The sequence below is a fragment of the Silene latifolia genome, chromosome 2, assembly GCF_048544455.1.
Source record: "Silene latifolia isolate original U9 population chromosome 2, ASM4854445v1, whole genome shotgun sequence".
Classification (NCBI taxonomy): Eukaryota; Viridiplantae; Streptophyta; class Magnoliopsida; order Caryophyllales; family Caryophyllaceae; genus Silene; species Silene latifolia.
Window position 1 is genome coordinate 103,590,373 of NC_133527.1, and position 23,286 is coordinate 103,613,658.

Consider the following 23,286-nt stretch of genomic DNA (forward strand, 5'->3'; position numbering starts at 1 on the left):
TTTAAAAAATATAAGGTATAAACACAAAAAAAAAAAAAAAAAAAAAAAAAAATTGTAAACCATTGATCTCCTCTCATAATTTTTGTTATTTATTTACCTTATTTAACCATTATTTCCTTTATTTAATGAAATGACCTTTTAACTTTCCTTTCATTATTACTATATATACTCCGTATTTATGTATCATATTTTTTATCTTTCTTTCATTCATAAAATTTTGAGAGAATTTGTAATAGAATTTTTCATATATATAACTATTATATTCACCCTAATTTTCAATTTTATTCAAAAAAATAGCACCTAAAGTATACATAGAAAAGTAAACTAATTGTTTCGTTTTTTATTTTTCTTACGTTTTGTATTAATTTGTTATTATTTTTTGTGTTTGTATTAATATTGCAGGAGAATGAATTTCCAACTTTATTCAAAAAATTGGTAGGTAAGGCTAAATAACTAAATTAATAATTTCGCTTTTTATTTTTATTATGTTTTGAATTAATTAGAATCTTATTAGCTATTTTTTTGTGCTTGTATTAATATTGCAGGAGAATGAATTTTCAACTTTATTCAAAAAATTGGTAGTTAAACTATACAATGAGAACTAAATTAATTGTTTCACTTTTTATTTTTATTATGTTTTGAATTAATTAGAACTTTATTAGTTATTTTTTTGTGTGTGTTTGTATTAATATTATAGGAGGATGACATACTCACATATCAATAACAATGCACGAGATTCGAAATAATGGCTATAGATCTTCTTTACAGATTTGTTTTCTTGGTTTGGATGACTCTTTCATTTTTGTCGGTTTTTCTTTTTTCTACAATGGTGTATTTGAAATATCGAATGGTAGCAAAAATCTTTAATAAGTTGTTGACATGTTGTTACATTATTGTCCTTCACTCTTTCCTACACTTTAGTCTCCTTTGTAACACTTATGATCTATATTTATTTTGTCAAACCGGTTACAAATCAAATTGCTTAGCCAAATTGTTAAAGTACGATCCACATATATCAATTTGATCTTATCATAGTGTTATTATATGCATAAATAGTAATTAGTTAGAAACCGATTCTTATTCTCCAATTCATTGTTCCAATTCCAATGCTTTCAAGCCTTTAAATCATTTTTTTGTTTTCCATCAAATATATATACTATTCTGTAACTCATAATATTTTTTGGATAAATATTTTTCTTGAATGATTTGATTATATTTTATTTTCTCCTAAATTAAGAAAGGCTAATATTTCGTATGAAGTATAATAGTATTGTTTTGATTATAATTTTTGATGAATGATCGAATATGAAGAAGCTATGTTTAGAATCGTATATGCATAAATCTCTATTTATTGCGTGATTCCGAGAAATGTGTAATTAGTTTTGCTCCTCTTATACTACTAATAATAATTATTAGAGTTCACCTGTAAAGTTTTGATCCTTACTTTACTCTCTTACTTTTTGTCCCAAATCTAATCTTATATATACATATATTACGGAGTATATTATTATAACACAAAATATGATATTTTAAATATATGTAACATTTCCTTGGAATTATTCGGAATAGTTGTTAAAGTTGTTCACATAAAAGTCCACGGCCGTTTCTTTGTAAGATAAACATATGGCCAAGTACTTTAAAATGCACCAAAACGACAATAAAAATAATATTTCCATTCAAGCAATAAAGAGGCAAGTTGCAATGTTCGTTGGTGAAGACACTACAAGAAAAACACGGCATAGTGACGGTCATACCAACGGAAAAAATAAGCCGTCAGAAAACTCGGGATACTGACGGATATTTGACGGAATTTCCGTCGGTAACAATTCCTGACGGATTTCCCGTCACGAGTAATTGGCGTGTTGACAAAGTCAATGGTGCTAAAAAACATGTGACGGAATATCCGTCAGTATTTCCAAAACACTGACGGAATTTCCGTCATTGGTTTCACCCAACAAAGATGCATGACAAATTGTATGGCAATTGGAAAAACTGACGGAAATTCCGTCAGTAAAACACAAAAACTGACGGAATTTCCGTCACATGTTTTTTTTTTTTTTTGAAAAACAATGCATTACAGTTTGTCACAATAATTGACACAGTGACGGATATTCCGTCAGGAATTAGAAAAAACTGACAGAAATTCCGTCAGTTTTCCAAATTATGTGACGTGTACAAGTTATGCATTATTGGTATGATAAAGTTGGTCAGTGACGGAATTTCCGTCAGTTTTTTAGAAATACTAACGGAATTTTCGTCTGGATTCCTATTTAACTGACGGGATTTTCGTCAGTCCTTCTTTTTATCTCAAACACGGGATCATTCCATATCACTTTACCAATTTTCCCCCAAATTAAAAATCGCCAAACCCTCCTCCACCACCTTAAAACCCGACACCACCACCACCCTCCTCCACTTCCGGCGCCACCAACACCACCAACACCACCACCACGTCGTCGCCATCACTATAAGGTAATTTTATTTGTTTTTTTTCTCCTTTCTCTTTTTCCTTTTCCTTTTCCTTTAATTGTTTTTAATTTTTTTTCTCCATAGCCTCCCGCCGCCGCCTTCTACTGCCGCCCCTGCCGCCGCCACCGCCGTCACCTTTCCTCTTTCTCATCCTTCTTTTTGATTTTTTTTCTTTTTGGAGCTAATTAGGTATTTCTCCTTTTAATTTTTTTTGTTTAATTATCTTAATTGAATTAGAATATTAGTTATTGTTTTAATTATTGTTGAATTATTGTTGATGTTGATGCATGTTGACTTAGGATAGAAGCTAATTTTGTTTAAATGTATGTTGTGACGGTTTTAATGTATGCATCTAATTTTTTGGTTAATTAGATTATTGTTAAATTTTATGAAATGTTAATGTTTTTAAAATGATAATTAGACTAGATATGTACATTGAAAAATTATTCATGTTACTTTTTAAAATGATAATTAGACTAGATATGTAAAATGAAAAATTATTCATGTTAGTTTTTGTTAATTGAAAATAAAAGTAGTCATTGTTGTATATTTTTTTTAATATTGTTAAAATTATTGTTCATAATTGACCTAGTACCCGTTCAAAAATTACTCACTAGGAGTAATTTTTGAATATTCCCCGTTTTGGGATTGTCTTTGTACGTTTTAAGTCACTTAGGTAGTAAACATGTGCTTGTGATTTGTTAATGAGAAAAGAGTTTGGTGACAATTCCTTTAATGTTCTCTAAATGCATATGTAGAGTAATTATTTATTCTACATTGTGTATTTGGAGAACGGATGGGAATTGTTGCCAAATTTTTTTCCTCATTAATAAATCACAAGTGCTTGTTTGCTAGTGACTGGAAACGTACATTGATGGGTTTAGGTTGGAGTGATAAGGACCCAATTCAAAGAAATACAATATTTATATTGGTTAAAATGTTAAATTATTGTGTATTATTCTTGATTTTGATTGTTGTTAGGTTATTATCTTTTTTAATGACATATATAAATGTGTAGATACATAATAACATGAAAAGATTTGAACGGCAGTGGATGTATGAAAGATTAGACGAAAAAAAGAAACCCAAGAAAGCATTTGCAGAGGGGGTGAAAGAGTTTATTAAATTCGCGGAAGGAAGTAGTGAGTACAAGAATTTAGGTGCAATGAGGTGTCCGTGTAAGAAATGCACAAACCTAAGTTTTAAAAGGAAAGCAGATGTTCAAATTCATCTTTGGTCGAATGGTTTCGCCGATAATTATTGTGTATGGACATATCACGGTGAGAAACTACCTAGTACAAATGCTAGTGAGAATCCTTACCGTGAGTTCCTGTAAAATGCATTGCGTGATACTGTTGACCAAATTTTGGAGGATCGACTTAATCCTGATGACCTTAACGATGAAGAAGTGTGTTATTGTAGACACCTCAAAATGTCTACCTAGCCTTAAGGGTACCCGATGATGAGGCTAAAATTTAATGACTAAATGAAAATTGACAATGTTATAATTTATGACTCTTTGCTCTTATTTCCCGAGATTCCAATAAAACGGCATAAAACCGTCCTTAAGCCCGTTATTTCCTTTCAGTTCACTTCGATACATTATCATATTCCTAGCCCTTTTAATAAATTCTGAGGATTATTCTTTTGAAAATTATATTGGGATATCGTTCAAATGTGATATTTATTGGCACAAAACCGATAAGATCCAAAGTCGTATTTGAAAAATATTAATTGTAATTTAGTGTGAAAAACTATGTTTTGGATGCCTTACATACGGGCCGAGTAAATTAAAGTTGAGTAAGATCAAGGACCAACTACGCCTTGTTAGTTGGGATATCAAAGCACAAAAAAGAAGCCCGTTAAGGTCGCAACCTCATGTGTGCAAGTATCAGTTTACCAAAGAGATAAGGATTATAATATATAATTAGTTTGTTTTATTGGACATTAGCTGGCAACGTAACGATACTCCGTAATTTTTGCTGAGCAATAGCGGGATTGTACGTATGAGATATGCTATTTGAGGCAAACTAGGATATATACAAGATGACAAAAGCCATCCGAAGTCTATGATTACAAGTTGCATTGAACTACATCTCATGTCAATATAAATACCATTCGGTAATGTCAAAGCAAGGGGGGACAAATATTATCAGAGGACGAAATACAAGGAGCCATACGAAAATAATACGAGATCAAATTCAATACCAAAATTCAATACTCTCATACCCGTCTCAAATATACTATCCCAGTTTCAAACCATACAAAAAAATCATCCCAGTTCCATATAAGCGCATAAGAGCCAATAATTAACGACAAAGTCGATTTTTATTCATAGTCAACATCCACATAGGCCTGAGGGTACCGACATCAAATAAGTTTTCTTTACTTTTCCTATTTCGTTGTTTTATTTATTTTATTTATTTATCGTATAATTTGTATATAAACTAACTCATTTAACTTGTTTTTGTATATAATTTGTATCGTTTTTCATTCTTTTGATAAATTTCGTCAAATATATAATATTATAAATAAATAGTAGAGGCCATCAGTTTGATGGGCGGTCCGGGTGCCTAACACCTTCCCTGACCGTACCTTTACCCCCGAATCCGCAATATTTGGTTCAGACTGGAGTGACGGATCAGTCCCCATTCCAGGGATCAAAAGGGGTTTTTCCGTTAACTTTATTTTTTGTATGTGTTTTTTTTTATAAAACCTACTGGCGACTCCATATTTATTTACTTATATTTTTAAAAAAGAGATTTTTTCAGAGATCTCACAGTGGCGACTCCGCTGGGGAGTTATTAAGAGGGTAAGACTCAAACTCTATTTGTAATATTATATATTTGATTTTTTTAAAGTTTATTATAGAACTACGCCTAATTTAAGCTCGTTACAATAAGATCTGTTAATTAGCGTACTAATTTGCATATGAAAATAATCTGCCCGACAGAGAATGTGATAAAGTCAAAAAGGAGTTATACGTACGTGTCCTAGATTTTGCATGCAATGATTCACGAAACTCTAAATATGATTATTTACTTTTCTCATTTTATTTCTGCCGTTGATTTTGTGATTGTACATCAGTATGGTATATAGTTTTATTTTATTTTTATATTTTGTATAGACAAAAAAGGCATAGGCTTTCCGTAAGTCAATATTATGCCATCTAAGCTACCACTATTCACCCTCGGTAAAGTGCATTGTATACTTAGAAGGTCCATTCGACTGACTAGGCCTTACACATATTTTCCACCTCATGACGTCGTGTTTTGGCAACTTGCTTGGTCCATATGACTGGGTGAGCACAAAAGCGAGAGATACCCTCGGGTATTTTAATGTCATGAGTACCCAATTTCCTACCCGCAAACCTAACCATAGATCCCGTAGAACCTTTGTTAGGTCGTATTATGTATGTCTTGCTTGTCATAATCTTACCTGTATTAATTTAAAAAATAAAAATAAAAAAAAGGTTTAACATGAACACCGGTGCATCTTAACTAATAGTAACCTCAGTCCGTTACTCAGTCCGTCGTAAACGTACGTATACATTGAAACCTTGCAGTGAGTCTTTATATACTTAGGGTGTCAACATGTAAATATAAAAGGCAAGACGTATAAACGATGCCATGTCCCAACATCTACTATATATTGCATCGTCAGTAGGCTGTCGCCACACTTCCTTTGCGTCTGCTCACATAAGAATTCATACCCTCATTAGCCACTGCATTCATCAGCCTATCATGTTTGCACTTAGCTAGTTCATAGGTCAGCCGTCCCATGCGACAGTCCGTCTGTCGGTCCTGCACACGTAATATATAAAAAAAATGAAAAAAAAAACAGTATAGAGTTCAGTCCGTCCGTCTGTCAGTCAGTCACACAAGTAAAAAAAATTAGTACTCAGCATTTCAGTCTTACGTCATCATTCATCCATAAACCATTGCAATATTGCATTTAGCATTATCGCATCTCAGTCTGTCCGTCTGTGAGTCTGTCAATCATGAATGTAAAAAAAAAAATCATCATCAATACCTGCATTAAGTCTCGTATGCATCACTTAGTTCATTCAAGCATTAGTAGAACGCACATTATAGGTAGTTAAACTCACATCTGTTACCACGTTTTCCTGCATTGTATATAGTGTCGTCCTCTGCATACCCTAGGACTGGTCCGGTCAGTACATCAACATGCTCATGTAAAAAAAAAAAAAAGAGGGTTATTGAATACTTGCATTCAGGTCTCCCATAGCACTAGGCAAATAAAATTTTCAACTCTACATGTACTTTTGCTATATTACTCCATGCTAGTCCTGTTATAAAAGAAATAAAATGTTTTTCTAAAAGCTAAGATGTCATGATCTGGGATAGGGAGGAGTAAACAAGACCCTAATTTTAATAGCCACTCTAGCGTGGGAACAAAAGAAGAGTAGAGGAAGACCAGGTAATGCCAACTCACATATGGTTTCCATCAAAATTTGATTAAATTAGGATCATCCAAGTCCTTTCTCACTTGCATATATATAAAAAAACTAGGAGTAAGAACAAAAATGTCAATAGAACAAGAAAATTCATTCATATAATCATAATCTCATACGAGTATTCCTAACATTACCTAAAAAAACTAGTTTACATAAGTGTCTAATTAACATAGGACCATTCTAGTCCTTTTTGAGTTATATAAATAAAAAAATAGAAGAGCATATGTCATTTTTGTTAGTCACTTGTTCTACTTTTTACTCTTAACTAGCAGAATAGACTTGAAATACTTTAGGTCGTATCTTTTTAGTGTAGATCAGTCGACCTCTTAGAGTCAGCCTAAACGAGGGCGTGCACTAGACCATCTTTTCCATCTCTGTGGTGTGATAATTCCTTGATCGCCGTGTCTCTAACTAGGTGATCTATAGGTTTGGATATTCCATCTTTCTACTTGATTCATTAATTTTCCATACTCATGTGACTACTGTTTAAATGAGCAAAACTCTCTATTTACCAAATTTGTCAATTTCTCATATCTCAAATGACTACTAGATGAGCACAATCTCATACGATTTACCATTTTAGCAAATATTATCACTCATTCCCATTGGTGAACTAGCTCAAAAATATTAAAACCATATTCTTAGTACACCCGTGTCCAAACATACCAACTAAGACATGGGAGCGCACACTCCGTGCTATTTTATAGGTGACCACTAGTCCCTTAGAATGAACTAAAGATGTGAGTCCAATTACCAATGCAAACTGAAAAATACTCACACTGAAGATTCTTACAAGTAAACAAAAATTCCAGTCAAATTTGCAATCAACTCCAATGTCAAAAGTCTCAAAAATTCAAAAAGAAAAAAATCAGCAAAGTTGCAATTTTATCCCGTATCAAAAATCTCAAAAATGCAAAAGACAAAAAAAAAGTTCCAGTCAAAAAGAGAAAAAAATGCAAAAGACAAAAAAAAAGTTCCAGTCAAAAAGAGAAAAAATTCAAAAGACAAAAAAAAAGTTCCAGTCAAAAAGAGAAAAAAAAGACAAAAAAAAGGTTCCAGAAAAAAAAAAAACAATTCCAGTCAAATTTGCAATCAAATTGCAGAGTAGTCACTTTTTCATCTCTCAGACGAGTCAATCCACAGTTACTTTGTCTCCTTACCTCTTGGGACGATCCTTTCATTCATTTAAGTGAGTGAGAGAGGCACACAGATCTCCAATGTCTTCTAACACCATAGACCCTTCTACTCCATTCCATTTATCACCCTCGTTTAGCATCTAAGAATTCGGTGGATGTACACTACACTTATACGATCACACAAGTATTTTATTTCTATAGTATTAGTTTTGGGTAATTAGTCGAGCTTGTTACTGTAAAGAGGGCAAAACTCTTCTTACAATATGAATCCCAAAATCCAAGGCAAAAAAAAAAAGTTGCTAGCTATGTGACTCCTGCGTGACTGACACAGGAAAATACCTGAAGTAACAGGGGGCTATCATAAAACACAGAGTGAAGGATTTTAGCTCAGACCAGGGCCATAAGTGAACACTCATTCGTGCATATATTTGACTATATTTAGAAGGCAACCGTGACCAAAATGTGGAAGGACTTACAACGAGGTAGTTCAATAGGCATAACACCTAATTAGTCAAGAGCTAATAGAAATCCTTATCCGTATCAAATACGAAGTTCCCATTATCAAGTTATATCCTTGTCCGATGAGAAATAGATACTCGGGGTTAGTAATAGAAGTCGATAAGCTGAGTTTTCTAAGAACTAAAAGCATGGTCAGAAACTGGATACCAATCCAAACTCAGAATACTCCGCCCCTTTCCCGCATCATACACACCATTTTTTATGCTTAGCAGGGCTAGTAATGGAGGCATCATATTTCTATAGTCTATTTCAAAAAAAAAGGTGAATTGTGAATTAGCTAGTGTGTTACTTGTTGTTGTAAGTACATTAGAATCATCATTAGCATACACATCATCTGCATCATACTATTTGCATCATCAGCAATTGCATTATCAGTTCAATCTTATTATCAAGCATACAACTTGACCAGTAAAGAAATAAAAACAAAGAAGAGAGGCGGTTAAAAATCAGTCCAGACGGAAAAGATTACTATTCGAAACGGAGCTTGATACCAAGAATGGAAATCCGGTCACAAAGCACAAAATTCGACGGTACTCCTTCAACAGTCAACCGTCGCCAACCGGCGCAACCCACATCAGGAGCCAAGGATGTGAATGCGGCCCACTATTCAAGCACACAACTTGATTTAGTTGAAGAGTAATAAAAAGGGGCATAATTTCAAAATCAATCAAAAAAGAAAAGGAAGCACTTACTTCGACTGTGCTCCATCAGCAGTCATCCGTTCGCTAATCGGGGCTCAAATTGCGGCACACCTCCGCTTATTTCACTCTATCTCAGGAGCTAGCAGAATCGACAATCGCCAGTGCTCCTTCATCAGTTAACTCGTCGTCATCTATTGCTCAGACGAAGGCTAGGATGGCACAGCTGCTGTCCCAAATCAGGATAGAACGCTTGAGCAAGAGTGGAAATTTTGAAGATAATCATTTAAAGATTATAAAATTCGAAATCAATCGACAAAAAAAATAGAAATGAAGCACTTACTTCGGCGGCGCTCCGACATCAGTTCTGCGGTTGCCGATTGGAACTCTGGATATCAAATGAGAGCTATGATGGTACAACCCGCACCGATTTCATCCCATATTAATGATAGTCGAATTGATAGGCGATTTCTCTTATGGGCAACAACAAACGAAAGAAATTCAAAAAAATTCAATCACAATGTGACGAATGATTGGAGCTTCGTTGAGCAACAATGGTGGAATTTAAAAAAATTAATTAGAGAACAGGAAGAACAAACCTGAAGTCATAATACGAAGGGAAACTTGATCGATGAAATGAGTATCCGAGATGCAAAGTCCGTCTGAGGATCAAGGCCATGTCCGCTCCGGCGGTGCTCTGTCATCGACCATCTTATCTCCAATCAAGCAATGGCTATGGCGGTACAACTTCAGGTGATCGATCTCGTCCCACATCAGGACCGTGCGATCGATTGCTTGGAACTTCATTAAGCAAAAATGAAGGAATTAAAAACAAAGAAATTGAAGAAAACCATAACAAATCACATTTTTTGGTGCGTCAGAAACAAAGTGAAAGCTTGTGTTGAATAATTTGGGGAAACGTAAACTTGGTTTTCTTTTCTCTTTGCCAAAACCAAGCAGCGGCTCCAGTGGTAAGTCAAAGAGGCTTATCTAATTAATTTGGGAACAATATTCGGTCCACTTATTTCTCACCCCACATTTTAATTAAGTATATCAACGGCTTTACATCCACTTTTGTAAAATAAAATTTTACATCTCTATTTTTGCAAAATAAAGTTTTGCAATTTTCCAACTTTTTCGTGAAATAAAATTTTGCGATTTTCAAATCCTTTGGTCGGCGGGCCCTGACACGCATCCTAATTTGTAAAATAAAATTTTACATCCTAATCCTTTTTCAAATAAAATTTGAAATTCCTTTGGTCGGCGGGCCCTAACACGCATCTTAGTTTGTAAAATAAAATTTTACATTCTATTCCTTTTTTCAAAATAAAATTTTGAATTCCTTGGTCGGCAGGCCCTGACATGCATCTGAGTTCTTAAAAGAACTTTCCTTTTTGTGAAATAAAATTTTGCAAATCCTATTTTGTAAAATCAAATTTTACATTCTAATCCCTTTTCAAAATAAAATTTTGAATCCTCGGTCGGCGGGCCCTGACACGCATTCGAGCTTGTGAAATCATATTTTGCAGGTTCACTCTTAAGCTAAAAAGTTTGGCTATTCTAGATTCCAGACCAGCTAAACAAAGTTTGGCTATTCCAGATTCCAGACCAGCAAAACAAAGTTTTGCTTTACCAGATTCCAGACCGGCGAAACAAAGTTTTGCCATACTAGTTTCCAAAGTGGTGAAACAAAGTTTTACCAGCTCCATTCCAGATTGACAAAACAAAGTTTTGTCATGCCAATTCCAGACCAACAAAGTTTGGCTATACCAGTTCCAGACCAGTGAAACAAAGTTTCACTATGCTAGTTTCAGACCAACGAAACAAAGTTTCGTTGCACCAGTTCCAGCTTCTTTCCGGATTAGTAAAACTAAAACTAAACCAGTTCTAGTTTCCAGCTACTCCAAACAGGTAATATAAGAGGCTCAGGTACGTTTCTTATCCTTTATCTGTCCCGACCGGACTACTTTGACCTTCGTCTTACTCATACTCGGTCAAAGTGGGGGATTCTGTAGACACCTCAAAATGTCTACCTAGCCTTAAGGGTACCCGATGATGAGGCTAAAATTTAATGACTAAATGAAAATTGACAATGTTATAATTTATGACTCTTTGCTCTTATTTCCCGAGATTCCAATAAAACGGCATAAAACCGTCCTTAAGCCCGTTATTTCCTTTCAGTTCACTTCGATACATTATCATATTCCTAGCCCTTTTAATAAATTCTGAGGATTATTCTTTTGAAAATTATATTGGGATATCGTTCAAATGTGATATTTATTGGCACAAAACCGATAAGATCCAAAGTCGTATTTGAAAAATATTAATAGTAATTTAGTGTGAAAAACTATGTTTTGGATGCCTTACATACGGGCCGAGTAAATTAAAGTTGAGTAAAATCAAGGACCAACTACGCCTTGTTACTTGGGATATCAAAGCACAAAAAAGAAGCCCGTTAAGGTCGCAACCTCATGTGTGTAAGAATCAGTTTACCAAAGAGATAAGGATTATAATATATAATTAGTTTGTTTTATTGGACATTAGCTGGCAACGTAACGATACTCCGTAATTTTTTATGAGCAATAGCGGGATTGTACGTATGAGATATGCTATTTGAGGCAAACTAGGATATATACAAGATGACAAAAGCCATCCGAAGTCTATGATTACAAGTTGCATTGAACTACATCTCATGTCAATATAAATACCATTCGGTAATGTCAAAGCAAGGGGGGACAAATATTATCAGAGGACTGTAGATACCTCATTTCTGCACCTCCCGCAAATCACCCGGTGATGATTGGGCCGCATGTTTGATACGCGGAACGATTTGTGACAGTTCGTAAGATTATCGTCAAGTGATTGCTCAAATATTAATGTCTACCTCATGGTTGTCATCTACGTCCCGATACGGCCGTTTTGGCAGTAATTAGAGTACATTCGGAGTCCGGGCCTAAAACCGTCTCCATTTTCTGATAACCGTTAAATCCCGAGTCGGAATGTTCTGGAATGTTCCGGATATTTCTATTCCATATTTCATACACTTTATCTTTTGGCAAATAAAATCCCGTAATATTCATATAAAATATTAAGGAAGATCGAATTATTTCCGTCCTACCATAACTCAAACGCGAAATCTTTCTTCAGCGGAGAAAACCTCCACGGGAATAGACGCAACGGCCAGTCTTTGCGCCTCTTCCAAGAGACGCAGTGGCTGATGCGCCTCTTCCCAGGCCCTTTTCTGCGTGTTTTTCGTATCTTTTTCATATCTTTCCGAGATTCACTTCCAAAGAGTCTCCGAAACCCTAATTCCTTCACGTGATTAGTATAAATAGGAGCCTTCGCTCCTCATATTTCTCACGCGAGTGTCCGCCCTTCTCTTCTCCCTTTGCATTCTAGACTTTGTTCTTACTTATTGGCGCCTACGTGCTTGAAATTTCGACCACGTAAGCTCGGATCTTTCCGGGTACCAGCCTCTCCGTTGGATGACCGACCAATTTGACCAACTCCACATAATCAACTTAATTAGCTTAATAGTTTTCCTCTTACGAGGGCACTTTCTTTGCATTCGCGTCGAGTATCACTAATCGATATCTTAGTCCTTCTCGTTTCGTCAACATGTAAGTCTGAGGGTGTAAATTTCCCTTTTACTAATTGTATTTTACTTTTCGTATCATCAATTGTAAGGTTTATGTCGAAAATACCATTAAAACCGATTTCTAAGACCCTTTGTTAAAACCTGTTTTTGCGGATTTCCAGTAGATAACCGTCGAGAAAGGACGCAAAGAATCGCTGCGCGCCTCTTCGAAGGAGCGCGATTCTGCTGCGCCTCTTCGTGAGGGCCGCCATTCTCTCGCTTCCTTTCTTCTTCGTTTGTCCTCTGTAATTCGTGTTCAAATTCTGTCTTTTGCTTGCTTCGTCTGTTAATTCTTCGTCTTAATATCATAATAATTCCACATGTGTTATAATCACCGTCATTCTCATGTTTAATTTATCATAAATCCGACTTAAATCCCTAATAATCCAATATTTGCGGTTTTCGTCATTAAATTCAATCCGGGTTGTAGGAATTCGATTTGTTCATATTGAATTTCTGGAATTCGTCTTTGATATAGTTCTCATCTGTTCATTCACATGTTCGTCATTAATTTGTCATTAATTCATCATGTTTAGTTTGTTTCATTCACCGATGTCACTAATTAATCGTTCAATCTTGTAATTAATCCATCTTAATTCCGTCTCATCCATGTTTATTGCTTTCATGACCATCAATCATATGTAAATAACCTGTTAATCACTTTCATCCGAGTAAATATCATCAAATCGATCATTAAAATCACCAATTAACATTAACGGCTTGTAATTACGGCTTCACAGCCAGAGCTGAGCCAAGGAACAGACGCAGCGTGTGCTGCGTCTGTTCCTGGTTGAGTTCTGTCCCTGAACTCCGTTTCTGCCTTGACGTAGTTTAATTAGTTTACGTATTAACTAACTATTATCCGTAATATCACCTTCTGTTGTGTTCGTTAATTTATTCCTTTATTCGTTTTTCTCAAATTATCCGTTTTAAAGGTATTTTCGACATAAATCGCCTGTTCCTTTGTAATTATTGTAATTTATATTTATTGTATTTCTTTTATTGTATTTCTTTTATTGTTTGTATGTCTTCACATGTAAATGAGCATTAAATCCTACTTCGACCCAATTGTATGCTAACTAATTGTCAACCGACTTAGTTAAATTCTCACATGTTAGGATTAAAACTTGGATGTTGCATTGCATGCATTATAGCCGACGATATATCAAGTACAAATAACTTCCCTAATCATTAGTAGAGGCCGCTATCGAGGCGGGCGGGATTAGGTGTTCGATCAAAAGAGCTTCCTAATACGTACCCTTACCCCTTACTCCAGATATCTGTGAACACCCGTGTTCATTGGCATCCACGAGAGTCATTCTAGACATAGAATGCTAAGGGTAACGATTGCTTAGTGTTCATGTCTTTACTTTGTGTCTTGACATGACACGAGGTATTCGAACGGTTCCAATTTCCCATAAAAATTGGTGGCGACTCCATACAAAAATGCAAACGCTTGTTTCGTTTTCACCAAGCGCCCCCGTGGGCGGCCCGTTGTCCACAGTTTGGCGACTCCGCTGGGGATAATACACTTACGTGTAGCCAAGGGTGAAACTTGAACAAGGTTAGGGAATAGTTTGTACAAGATAATTGTCGGTTTTCATAACTCGGCCTTCCTAGACCGTTTAATTCGGCCTTCCTAGGCCCAACCCAACCCATTCGACCAATCGTCCCGTCTAAACGGTCCTAATTCTTATTTGGGCCTAAGGATGGATAGCGATTGACGTCATCCATACCATGATGCTTACTCTTGTTTGTATCAAGGGCCTTCACTACTTGAGGAAATGGACTAGGAATCGGCCTTACTCTTGTTTGGCACGAGCCTCTCCACAGACTTCGGGTTTGATGGTTCGGTATGGCAACCCACCCTTTAAACCAAAACCCTTCTAAACGCACTCAGTATCCCGTTATAATGCTTGTATAAATGTGTAAACCTTACGTGATCACCATTTCTAAACAAAACCATGACGAATTTTCAAAAATAAAAACCCTTTTTTCAAACAAATTTCGAAAAAGGCTCTTAATTAGCGCAAAATCCGGTCAAAACTCTGTCCGTTTGTCGTGTCAAAATTCGGGCCACAAACCCATTTCAAAACCTCACTTCGAGTCCACTCCTACAACTACACTACAGTTGGCTAGGACACACCATTTTCAAAAAACTTGTCTTTCTTCAAAGCTCACTCAACACAAGTGGCACACACCCACTTCACGAGTCAAAACATTTCTTCTTTTAGCAAGTGTGTTAGAATGGTCGATCGTGTTTTGATTCGTCGCCGATCTCTTATCCAGTTTCCAAGATGCCCGGATCAAGTGATGAAGCAAACTTCAACCAACTCCAGAATAGTAATGATCGAATCCTAGCCGCGCTAGCCCAAATGCAATCTACTCAAGAACAAACCTATGACCGCCTCGAGCTCATCGAAGGCCGTATCTATGCCGTAGAGGGAAGGTTGCCTCCTCTTGAGAGTGAAGTACTACGTAACTTCGATGATGAATCTAGGGATGAGAATCCTCTCATGGGGACGATCAAAATGAGAAAAGACTCCAATACCTAGAGGAGCAATTGATGTACCTTAAGGGGGATGACATTTATAGGGAGAACAATCGCAAGTATGAAGCCATCAATTCCAAATTGCCAACTAACTTTAACATGACGGATATCCCTAAGTTCAAGGGACACGAGAACCCGTTAAACCACATCCGTGCCTTCAAGGATTACATGTCTATCAAAGGCATCAAACCCGAGATGTTCTTAAGGATCTTTCCTTCATCTCTTGACACCATCCCGAAGCAATGGTTCTACAATTTAGATCACAAGAAGGTCGCCACTTGGGAAGACGCCGCAATCGAGTTCTCTAAACAATATGCGGATAATGCCGAGATCCAAGTCAACATGCGTACTCTAGAGGTTCTTACCCAAAATGACAAAGAAGGATTCACCGACTTCCTAAGTAGGTGGAGGATGACTAGCACTCAACTAGTTGAACGCCCGGATGAGGCTACTCTTGTGGAAAAGTTTGTGGATAATCTCAAACCCATCTATGCCAATCATTTGAGATATCAAAACATCAAGACTTTCAAGGACTTAACCGTACTAGGGACACGAATTGAAGATGACATCCGTAAAGGACTCTTGTTCAAAACGGTAGGTCGAGGATATCAAGGGTCCACAAGTCGTTCATACGGCTCTACTAGTAAGACCGATGAGGTTAACCTTCTCGAGCCATCCAAGAAAACTACCCCACCAAGGAAATACACAAACCTTGGGGACACTTACTCCAACGCTCTAAAAATGTTAATGAAGCAAGGTAAACTCCAACCCATTGGACCTACTCCCGAACCCGAAAGGAAGTCCAAATTTTGGGACGAAAACTCATACTGTGAATACCATAGAGGTAAGGGGCACGACACAGAAAAATGCTACAAGTTGAAAAACGTGCTCCAAGACATGATTGAAGATGGTCGACTCCCAATACCGCCGGGAGGTAAGCCCAACAACACTCAGAATCCTCTTGGAGTTCTAGTGATCACAAGTGATGAATCTACCTTAGATTGCTCACACCTCATTTCTCCCATCGAAAATGAAATTCACGTGATTGAGAATGAAGGGCTCTACTCTACTATCTCCCCTACCATTTCCGACTTCATCACATGGGCAAGGAGTGTAGATAGGCAAGTTTGGGAACTAGAAAACATGGTAACAAGTTTACGAAATCCCAACGCAATACCCAAAGAACACGTGCCATAATCTTCTCTCAAAATGCCACTATACAAGAAGTAGTCACCATGGTTGATAAACTAGTCGACCAAGTCATACGACTAGAAGGTGATACCATGAGAATGAGGGAACTAGCTGCAGTCAATGGGGTTTGGGCCAATGACGATGAGGACTAATATCTCATTGAAAACTCCCTAGTCAAAGAAATAGTCCAAAATGGTGAAGACCAAGATGTAGACCACCTAACTCGTTCGGGTCGTCCATATCAAATCACTATTCAAAATGGTCCAAACAACGTCATCACACCAAATGACAACGAAGATGACCCCACTGATCATTTGCTCAAGCAATTACAGAAGACCAAGGCTGATCTTTCAGTCTGGCAATTAATAGCAAGCTCATTCCCACATCGCCAAGCTTTACTACAAGCTTTGGCCAAACTAAATGTAGCACATAACTCCACTCCTGAAGAGGTAGTCAACTTGGTCTTCCAAGAATCACCAAAGCTAAGTAATCCTATTACTTTCTCGGACGAAGATTTGCCACCTTTCGGCGCTAGTCACAACCTTGCTCTATACATCACTGTCATTTGTCTAAAGAAGAATGTGCCAATGACCTTGGTAGATGATGGCTCCGCGGTCAACGTCATACCCCTCAAAACGGCATACAAACTAGGCATGAAAGAGTCAGATTGGACTCCTACCAATCAAGGTGTACGTGCATATGACGGTACACGACGAAAAGTGGTAGGACTTGCTAACTTAACCATAGCCACAGGGCCAATCGAACGAAAGGTTAACTTCCAAGTAGTGGACATTGAAGCTTCATTCAACATACTCCTGGGAAGGCCTTGGATTCACGCTTCCCAAGCGGTAACATCCACCCTTCATCAAAAGATCAAGATCCCACTAAACGGCAAAGTAGTGACGATCACTTCGTCACCCATCAAGGCAATAATCGAAAAACAGTCTAACAATCAAGTCCTTGCGGATCCCGTATACGAACTTGGGGGCTTCCAAAGTGTAAGCGTTATAGAAAGTGAGTTGGCACCCTTATACTATAATCCCTACTCCAACTTGGTGGTCAACCACATACCCAAATCCCAGGGATACTTCCCTGGAATGCCTTTGAACCCTATTCGGAAGAATACCTTCTCGCTCTACAAGGAAGGCAACTCAACGAGGATACCACTTGGACTAGGATACAAACCTACAAAAGAGGAAGTTCTCGAAATGCTTGCCCAAGTCCAAAACCGCAAGCACATAGGAATCCAAATGAGGCCATACCTCCCTACTTTAAATGGGTACTTTGTTCAAGAAGGAAGTTCAGAGCTCTTTCATGGATTTCCCGAACCTTGGCATTATCTTGAGAGGAAGTTAGCCGGAATCGAGATCTTTCACGATTGCTACTTCATCCCTCCAGAAACGGTTCCTACCGCCAAAACCCGTCAAGCACCTTGCTTAGACGAACAAGCTGTTAGCCTATTGTTTGGAGAAGATCTATTCGTAAGGGCCGCGCAGGATGAGATCATTACTATGATACTTCAAGACGATCGCTTCAACCCCACCGCATTGATCACAGAAACCAACGCGAAGCAGCAGAAAGGATGGAGAAAATCGATCAAATGGACCAACAACCAAGGAAGACTCTTCAAGCTCACCACTGGAGAAGGAGAGATGTTCAAAGGAGAACAAGAAGACGATGAGTTCGAGTCGGAGTCGGAGTCAGAGTCGGAGTCTAGAGAAGTCATTAGAGAGTCCACTCCTGTCGTCATCCCCACTCCCTTCGTTACTCCTAGCTTAGTCTCGAGTAGTCACAGTAGTTCGGGAAATGCCCCAACCACTGTCCCTTTACCGCCATTGACCATGGATCAGTTGGCTTCTTTGTTTCAACTTTACTCAAATCTTAATATGAATAAATCAGGTTCTGCTTACTCTTTGTGTTATCTTGAGTGCAATTCTGTTTACGATGATACTGAGGATGACCAAGACCCAGACTCAATCGAAATACCTCCCTACGTAGCCAAAGAAATACTACAGGAAGGGGAAGGGGGACCAGTAATAGAGGACACCGAACCCATCAATGTAGGAACCGAAATATTACATAAAAATACGAAAGTAGACGAAATGGGGCAAATAGTAGCATAACTACATAATTGAGCTCTGAAATGCGTGTAAAATAGGGTGTAAAACATCATATTTAGGACACGCATCAAACTTCCCCAAACCAAACCCTTGCTTGTCCCCAAGCAAGACTAGACTCAATCCTAGCACCTAGTGGAACGAGTTCAATCTCAGAGTGAAATGCAAACTGTAAAGCCTAAACCAATTTAATGCAACAACTAACAATCAATTAGCAATGTGAATCGTGCAAACGAGTTATGTAGTCGTTAAGAACTGCTGAACCGTCAACTATAGAGACTTATCATTATGGACTCTCACGGGTCGCTCAAATCACAATATAGCACAAGTGAATATATGTAAAGATAGAAAGAAGTAAATGTAATGACTCTCACCTAACTACGACCTATAAGAACATGCCTGCAATCTAATATGAAAATAATCTCTACAACCATACATATGCATTCCAACCAAACAAATGACCATGACACATGCCGAGGTAAATATGGATATGTGAGGTATGGGCAGGAAGAGGCTAAAGTAAATTTGGATAAAAACAGAGTTAAAAGCCAAGCTAGTAACTAAGGCAAACAAATTAATGACAGCATCCAACTTTTTGCTCAAGATTAAACGATAGAACGGTGCCAATAGCAAGCACAAATCTCACAATCTCCATAATTAGTCAACTTCCCATAATACGAATGCAACGTGGGAGCAAAAATCGCCATTTAAATAAAGACTTTGAATTATGCGATTTGATTTCTTCCTCTTCTCGGGCGTCAGTCGATCGACCAATGAGTCCAGTCGACCGACCATAGATCAAATTTCTTTTTTTTTTTCTTTTTTTTTGTTTCCTTTTTTCTTCTTCTTTTTTCAATTCTATTTTTTTTTCCTTTCCTTCCTTTTCTTTTTCTTCCCAACATCATCTCAAAATGAGCATTAGCTATCAAAAACAAAGTAACAATCCCAAGAACATAAACTACTAGCTTGACAAGGGCAGGCTAAGTGTAGGATGTAGTTAACGGGACAAAAAGGCTATTTCTGGCAGTGTGAAGCTTATGGGAGAAATGAATAAAGGGGTGACCTCTTCCACATGTGTCAACTAACCACGAACCCGAATGCATACAGGTATTAAGCAGATTAAGTTCATATTTATGCATATTGATATAACATGTCTCATAAGGAGTAACTACTCACAATCCTAGATGAACTGGTCATGAATGACACCAGTTATAAGCTCTAAACCTCAGAATATATAAGTAGTTTGCCAAAAATCTAAGTCAAGTCTCAAGTCCAGCAAGATAAATTAACGAAAACTCGTAGACTATGCAAATGATTCTACTAATAACATGTCAATTAGCAAGGCTTAGACATAAACAGATGCGAATGCAATGTCATCATTGAAATACTACTGTTTCGACTCGACCTATATGCAAAAGTAAACGTGCAATTTATGAATTTTTTGAAATTTTTCAATTTTTTTTTTGAATTTTCTGTATATATGGAGAAATTAAATAACAATGCAAACAGAATAATTAAACGTGAATGCAAAAACATATGAATGCTATGCAAAACCCTTCCCCAAACCAAACCACACAATGTCCCCATTGTGCAAAATCATATAATGAAATAAAAGGGAAACGGGAATTTTGCGATAAATTAACTAAACAAGACATGAAGGTGACTTGAGAACTCACAAGACTTTAAGCGCAGCAAAAGGAAACCTCCCCAAACCAGCGTGAGCTAGGAGGTTTCAGTAGCCAGTAGTGCTACCAATAAGTACCTGAAAAGAAGCAAAAGTACCGCGCGTAATTCCGAGAAAGCAATTTACGAAACGCAAAATTATGTGCAAAATAAGAAAACCGTAGAAAACAGAAATGAATCGGAAAATAAAGTGGAGAAAAGACTCCCTCAACTTCCGCAAATCGACCAAACACAGCAGGGGGATGGTCGTGAACAGGTACATCAGCGGGAGTGGTAGATCGACCATAGCAGGCAGTCGATAGACCAGAGTGAATAGGAACAGAAGCTCCTGGTGTCGCGGCTCAGTCGATCGACCATAGGAGGCAGTCGATCGACCAGAAAAACTGCTGTAAGTTCTGATTTTCTTCGAATTAATTGAGCTAAGAAGGTCCAGAAACCTGCAAATACACATAATAACGCGTCCAAAATTGTGCAAAAACCCAAAGTAACAGTCTAAAGGTCTTTAAATCCTAAGAAAACTTAATTAAAGCGAAGTCTCGCGCACACAAAAGCAATAAAAAGAAAGTTTAACGAAAGCAATAAAGTGTCTTTTTAGAAAAGTAAATCAAATAATAGTTGATCAAGAATGGCCACGGAATGGCCCACTTGCTCGGCTTCTGGCTACAATAAGTAGCCTCTACAGAACTCATCTCCTTAGCGGGGCTCCTAGCCATTCCAATATCTGCAGAACTCAACGGATCAACACCTCTGATATCTTCCCAATCAATGACCTCGTCTGGCTCATCAAAATCCAAATCGGACTCCGTCACTTTGACTGGCTCCTCATCAGGCTCCTCATCTGTGTCATAGCTAAGACATCCTAGACCGCCTCTTTGAACGATTGGTTCCTTCTCAGCTGGAGCAACATGCGGCTCTTCCTTCCCCAAACCAGCTTCTGCAACATCCAAAACAGAAAAATCTTCCTCCAGGTTGCTCCCAATCTGGGGCGGAGGTGTTACAACATGAATAGGCATAGAGGCAGGCATGTCAGAAAGCACAAAATAAGATTTCTTTTCAGAAATCACATTACAAGTGACTGGCCACATAGGATCTTTCTTCTTAGCTGTCTGGGCAAAGACAATGGAATGTTTCCCTACCTTAAAAGTCAATGTCTCTGAGCCAACATCTATAACTACACCAGCAGTGTGCAGAAATGGTCTACCCAAAATGATAGGAATGTGAGCATCCTCGGGCATATCTAACACAACGAAGTCAACAGGGAAAAAGAACTTTCCTATTTGTACAGGAATGTCCTCTAAGACTCCTATAGGCTGGACCGCAGAACGATCAGCCATCTGTACTGTCATGTTAGTAACTGCAAACCTAGTGTATTTCAACTTCCTAGCAAGACTCAAAGGCATGACACTAATACTGGCTCATAGGTCACATAATGCCTTCTTAATAGAAAAGGTGCCAATATTACATGGGACTGAAAAGCTACCTGGGTCTTCTAGCTTGTGAAGTGCAGTATGAGTTAAATAAGAACATGACTCCTCAGTTAGTGCGACATATTGCACAGTATCAAGTGGCTTCTTTTTAGACAAAAGTTGCTTCATAAATTTCATGTAAGCGGGCACTTGATTAACCAATTCAAGGAAAGGAACTTGCATATTTAAACTACGAATAACATTTTCAAATTTGTTAAACGATACATGTTCCTTTGTCGGCACCAATCTCTGGGTACGGGGCTGTAAGAAGCAACTTAGCCCTCTCCTCTAGATCTCTCACACCGGCATCAGTGGATTTAGGCTGAAAATCCACTACCTTCTCCTTGTTGAAGCTTGAACCTTCTTCAGACCGTCTCAAAAATGAGCCATTAATCGTCATTGGGTCATACTTTGGAACCGGAACAGACCCATCAACATTTGGGTCTTGCCTCAATAATTTCGGAGTCGTCGTACCCCGAAACAAGTGGTCCCTCAAGTTATCTGGCATTGGAGGACGAAAAGGTTCAACATCAGCAGCGCTTTCCGTCGATCGACCATGTTGGTCAGTCGATCGACTGGCTTCTACAGAACCAGAAGCTGTGCTGTTTTGCGGACTGGTCGATCAACCAGGTGTATCAGTCGATCGACTGATATACCTGGTAAACGTCTTCTTCTTGCCACTGTTCACTCCAGCCTTCTTCTTGCTTGGTTCCGCCTCATTTTTTTCAGTGACATCTTTTACCATAGCGGGCCCATCAAGGGTAGACCCACTCCTCAAAGTGATAGCATTAAGAGTCTCTTTTTGGTCCGGCTGCGACGGTAATTGCCCCGGAGCTCGAGTTGCACTTTTGCTTGCCAATTGAGCAATGTGACTCTCAAGCATTTTTGTAGAAGTCTCTCTACCTTGAGACTCCTTTTGCAGCAAAACCGACAGATTTTGAACCATGTTTTTCAACTCAGAAATTTCAGAACCTTGAAATTGCTGCTGCCGAGGCACATAAGGTGGCTTTTGAAACTGTTGTTGCTTATTAGGGGGCACATAACTTTGCTGTTGCTGCTGCTGCTATGGGGGTGGAGTCGGATTTTGGACGTTTTGGCTACTCCACCTCAAGTTTGGATGGACATTCGGCTCAAAATAGGTGTTTATCTGCCTATAATGTTGAAAAGCAGCACAAGACTCATAGGGACTAGGACAAAAATCTGCAACATGTCCTTCTCCTCCACATCTCTTGCAGACGAAAGGACCGTCTGACACAGCATTCACTTGATAGATCCCTCCTTTTGAAACTCCTCCCAACTCGTACTTATCAAATCTCGCCGTAAGAGCCTCTAATGCAGCTACAGAATGGGATTCAGTAGCTCTCCTTTAATTTCCCCTGGAATTTCCATGCTCAGCTTTATG

At 37.9% G+C, this 23,286-nt stretch overlaps 1 long non-coding RNA gene across 3 annotated transcripts; it reads right to left on the bottom strand.

Annotated features, from left to right (window-relative positions):
* Window positions 1-5,963: 5,963 nt before the first annotated feature.
* Window positions 5,964-10,274, bottom strand: LOC141642874 (uncharacterized). 3 transcript variants are annotated; one of them, XR_012543499.1, is made up of 6 exons: window positions 9,839-10,274; window positions 9,583-9,712; window positions 9,294-9,468; window positions 6,578-9,204; window positions 6,388-6,460; window positions 5,964-6,272 (listed from the first exon to the last, which is right to left on the bottom strand). It is a non-coding gene; the product is annotated as an uncharacterized LOC141642874 (long non-coding RNA). The 3 variants fall into 3 exon arrangements; XR_012543498.1 differs by having other exon boundaries at window positions 9,294-9,465; window positions 9,839-10,262; XR_012543500.1 differs by having other exon boundaries at window positions 9,294-9,491; window positions 9,839-10,258.
* Between the last annotated feature and the right edge of the window lie 13,012 nt (window positions 10,275-23,286).